This window comes from Acinonyx jubatus, chromosome F2 (genome assembly GCF_027475565.1).
Source record: "Acinonyx jubatus isolate Ajub_Pintada_27869175 chromosome F2, VMU_Ajub_asm_v1.0, whole genome shotgun sequence".
Lineage (NCBI taxonomy): Eukaryota > Metazoa > Chordata > Mammalia > Carnivora > Felidae > Acinonyx > Acinonyx jubatus.
This window is the reverse complement of record NC_069394.1, coordinates 33,223,760-33,229,036: the sequence shown is the minus strand read 5'-3', so window position 1 is coordinate 33,229,036 and position 5,277 is coordinate 33,223,760.

The window sequence follows — 5,277 nt, the reverse complement described above, 5'->3', positions numbered from 1 at the left end:
AAGATTTCACATTTTATCTTGTGTGTGCCTCGCAACCAGCCTACGACATGGACTGGATGAATGTTCTCCGTTGAAATGGAGGCTCAGAGAGGCCTCAAGCCGCGCAGCTGGAAAGGGGCAGATGAGGGCGACCAGCACAGGCCCTTGGACAACTGAGCCCAGGAGCCTGTTCACAGTAAATCTAACTCTGTGGTCATGTCTCATGACCATGAGCCAAGTCACTAGGAGGTTCCATCTCACAGGGGTTCAGCCTGGGGAGTGGGTGGATTGTGCAAGTGGACCACTGGAGAGCCGATAAGGATGAAGCATGTGGGCCCAATGCCTGGCACAAACAGCTGATCCAGAAGTTCTCCTGGAATTAACAAATGAATTTATCGCCAGGATGCTTATTACAACTTTGCCCTAACCAAACTGTTAACATAACCAGCTCTGGTTTTAATAGTGTTTTCATAGTGATGGTTGCTGAGTCCTAATCTCTGGCCATTTTACAGTCTGTCACCTATCATCTGCAAGGATTTGGTTTCTTACCTCTGGGGAGACAGCTGAGGGTGTTGCAGCTGGGCTCCTTAAAGTACGCCATTGTCATGAGGACACCTGCTGTTCCATCCCTCTCTCCATCTTGCCTCCTAACTTTCCAACCAGCAAAACTCCCAAATCCCTCACTTACATGAATCAGTGTATTTTGCAAACGGTCACGTGTGCCTCCGTTTTTTTAGTGTTTTCTTGTGGTAAAATAATGCCACATAAAATTGACTGTTGTAACCATTTTAAAGGGTACAATTTAGTGGCTTTTCATACTCATAAAGCTGTGCAACCAACACAACTTTCTAATTTCAGAACATTTTTATCATCCCCCCAAAGAGATCTCAGACCCATGAAACAGTCATCTGAAAGGGTGAGTTTGAGCAAACTGAGTCACCAGTTACACACTCCTGTTAGGCACGGGGTAGGGGCGGCCACAGGAGTGTGTAACTGGTGACTTGGTTTGGTCAAACTCCAACCTTTTAGAGGCTCTCTCAAGACAAGGACTCTGCTGGGGACAGTGCTATGGGATATTAGAACTCCAAAGTCTTCCAGAATACTCATGGCTGGCAGTTGTCAAAATTGTATACTGTATGCCTTAGAAACTCAGAGAGCAGCTGGCGAAAGTCAAGAATTGCTTGGGGGCTTGGAATGCCATAGCAACAGGGGACACTAACCATTGATTTATTGCCACCACTCCTCCCCGCACCACACATAACAAGACATAAAAGGACCCACAGTCCTAGAGAAGGAAGGGTTAATTCTATCCTCAAGAGGTCTCAAAATAGTCTGTTAATTACACCGATTCTGTTTCATTATGATTCATTGCTAACATATGTGTATGCAACAAGCTTTTCCTGACTCCTACTATGTTCCAGGTGCTGTGTTAGACACTTGGGAACGGCGATGAATTTACCCATTGAGGTGCTGGTTGCGATGAGGGATAGAAGGGAAGCAAAAGATCTGGCTCTTGGTTCTTCCTGGGTGTGGGCTGAATAGAACGGCAGTGTGGCTCAAGGTTTGCAGCATCTGGAGGAGGCTTCAGGAGGGGGGGGCGGAGGGAGAGAGGCTTGCACAGAAGATTGAGAAGATTGGGAAGAGCTTGCTGGAGCTACAGGGGGGATCTTTGCTATCCTCCTGCCGCCGCCACGGTCCTTCCCACACTGTACTGATGTCCTTGTCTGTCTAGGCTCAGGGGCTTCATTATATCCTCAAGAGGCACGTAGTTCAGTGCCTGGCACATGTCACCAAAAAAACATCAAAGCTTTCTGCAACAAGAGGACTGAGTGCATTCTCTGCTATGTTACAGCTCAAGCTGCAGAGTAGGGCTTTGGACCACGTGCTCAGAGGCTGGTGTTCAACCTGTCCTTTCCGTCACTGCATGCGGCCTCGATGTCTTTTCCATTCTCGGTTCCTCATTTTCCCTACTTGAATAAAACCCTGCCTGAGCTCCTTCCTGGTGAGGTTTAACAAAAGGAAACGTAGCACGTACCTTAAGGCTCTTTGTTAAATTAATTGGGGGATTAATCAGTACCATGTCATTGAAGACAATAGAAATGTGAGTTTCAACAAGAGAATGTTTGTGTCACCTAATAGGGTGAGTGGGCTGTCTTGGGATGCGGTGACTGGTGAACACTGGGGACAAGTCTTGGTCCAGTTGTTGTGGGTGGATCCGAGAATGCAAGGTTTTGAGGAGTGGATTTAAAGTGAGAATGTAAATAAGGGTTCCTCTTCCAAACTGGGCTGGGAAGAAAGGACCACTAGAATCAAAATAGCTTGAGTCAAAAATAAATTGGTCAAGAAATTTCTACAAGATAGGAGGAACTTGGGACGCCTGGGTGGCTCAGTCGGTTGAGCGTCCAACTTCGGCTCAGGTCACGTTCTCATGGTGTGTGAGTTCGAGCCCCGCTTCAGGCTCTGTGCTGACAGCTCAGGGCCTGGAGCCTGCTTTGGATTCTGTGTCTCTGTCTCTTTCTGCCCCTCCCCGCTCACGCTGTCTCTCTCTCTCTCTCAAAAATAAATAACAATTAAACAAACAAACAAACGGAGAAACTTAAGCATACTTGTAGGCAAAAGGGAAGGCACAGTAATAGTAATTGCTGACATTTACTGAAGGTTTATCATATGTTAGACGTCGATTGAAATATTTTCATTTAAGCCTCCCGACAATCCAGTGAGGGAGTTTGAGAGTTGATGACACTGTGGCACGGCGATTCAGTGATTTGCCCAAAGCCACACAGGTGGGGCTGCGTGGACGACAGGAGGCAGGATGGTCAGAAACTGCACCAGGTGAGGGGGAGAAGGTGGGTGCAGACGAGAGAAGACAATGGATGTGGTTGCTGAGAAGGCTCAACTGATTAACCTCCCGAGGTTCCATTATTACCCTAGACTGGACTGCACTTTGGGGATCATTAGACTGGAATTGATTTTCTAACGCCGAAACAAGACTCCTATTGTCCTGTGATCTGAGCTGGGTCATCAGAGCTACGGCAACTGCCCAATATTCAACCCGAGAGAGAGAGAGAGAGAGAGAGAGAGAGGGGAGAAGGGATTCAGGCCGTAGGAGAAGGAGACAGTTGCTTTGTGACTGCACTCTACCAAGCCCAGCTCATTCATAAAGGGGTGATTTCATATTCCTGGAGCCTAGCACGTTACCGGCACCAAGTAAAAGCCAGCGAATATGTGCTGCGGAGACAAATGAGTGAAGTGCTGAGTACAGTACCGTGCGGTTACATCACAGAGAAGAGCCCAGAGCCTTCTGCACGTCAGATGCGACACCGGGCCTTCACACCCACCGTGTCACGTATAAAAATGTATTTAGTTATTTATACCCACCTCGTTTCAGAAGAGTCTTGAAGAAATACCTTCCCACTTCATCCTCTCACCGTTGCTCGGGTGCTGGTGTTACAATTATTTGTATTTCCAGATCACAAAACGGAGGCAGAATCAGTGGCCCAGGACTTTGGGTTATCTTGAGGCACTGGTGATTTGAGATCTTTTACGTGAGATCATGTCTGTAGGGTCAGATGGTACTGCTCAGAAGCTAGAGTTTCTAGGCCAGAGAATTCACCTTTAGATTTTGTTCTTGTAGTAAGTTAAGAGTCTGCCACAGCTGGGGTACCTGGGTGGCTCAGTCGGTTAAGCGTCTGATGTCAGCTCGGATTGTGATCTCGGGTCGTGATCTCACGGTTCGTGATCTCACAGTTCGTGATCTCACGGTTCGTGAGTTCGAGCCCCGTGTCGGGCTCTGTGCTGACAGCTCATAGATTCTGTGACTCCCTCTCTCTCTGCCTTCCCGCCCCCACTCTCTCTCGCTCTCTCAAAAATAAATAAACATTAAAAAGATTAAAAAAAAGAAAAAGAGTGCCACAGCAGAGCTTTTGAATCTCACCATTGACGATAGGGCCCCTATTCTCAGGTGATTGACTAGCTATAGACTTCAGGAAATAAGTTTTATGATAATAATCACGGCCAGAGCTGACTTCTACTGAATACCTACTGGGTGTTGCCATTGTGCTAAGGGATTTCTTTACATTATCTCTTTTAAGCCTGAGGTAGACACCGACTCCAATTTAAAGGTAAGGAAACAAGCTATTCTGTTTGGAGGTGTCTGCAAATTGAAATCTCGGGCGCTGCTTTCTCCTCTAGTACGTGCAACGGTCTCTTTGATCTTTCCACTTGGGTAGCTCACTAGCATCTCAGACATAACGTGGTCAAACCCCAGCCTCTGATCTGTCTCTCAAATCTGGTGAGGTCGTGTTTTGGCTGAAGACCCTTCAGAGGCTTCTGGTTGCTTGTTCTGGCTCCTGCCTCCCCCTCGAGTGCTCTCTTTCTCTCTGTCTCTCTCTCCCTCTCCCACCAGATATCTCAGCCTTTGCTCCTTTATTCATACTTCGGGTCCTTGCCCTCCCCAGCCCCAGCCACACACACTAGTCTCTGCAGACTCCTCCTGCCCTGTGTTGCCTGCTTATATTCTTACTTCTGGTCTCAGCTCATCAGTCACCTTCTCCGGGAAGCCCTCCCTGATCATTCTCCAAGTCATGAAATCTTTCCTCTCAGGTTCTTGTTTCACTGTATACCTCTTCTTTGTAGTGCTTGGAACAGTTACAAATTTAGGATGGTTTGTGATTATTTGACCAATCTCTGTTTTTCTCAGGAGGGCAGGGACCGTATCTGCTTTTACTCACAATTTTATCTTTGGTGCCAATATCTGGCATGTGAGGAATACTCAATAAATGTTAGTTGCCCAAGGGCATGAGCCAGGAGTGGGACCTAGGGCAATATAGCCTGGAGGGCTCTATTTCCTCATCTTGCTTATGGGGGCGCTAAAAGGTCTTTCTGGCTTTAAGTCTCTATGATGCTTTCATTTCCTGTCTGAATGAAGTTTAAGTCTGATCTTGAATGTTATGAAGATTTCATCCAGCAAACAGCTCTCTCTCTTTCTATTCTAATACAAGTTTTGAGGCATAAACACCCAGAGTTTAAGTTTGGTTTTTGTGAAAATAAAATTTCAACACATTTATGACTTTGGAAGGACTAGTTGCAGAAATGTATTCATTTCATTTATTGGTGACATCTCATTCTCCAATAATTAACTCAAATAATATGTTCTATGAGATGGAAAGATGTATGTTTAGGCGGCACATGGGAAAATTTGAAGGGAAAATAGCAAGGCTTATTTCTCAAGTGGCTTCATAAATTACTGAAGCAAAAGCAACACTCACCTGCCCCTCAGCGGCTAACAACGTAGTCACT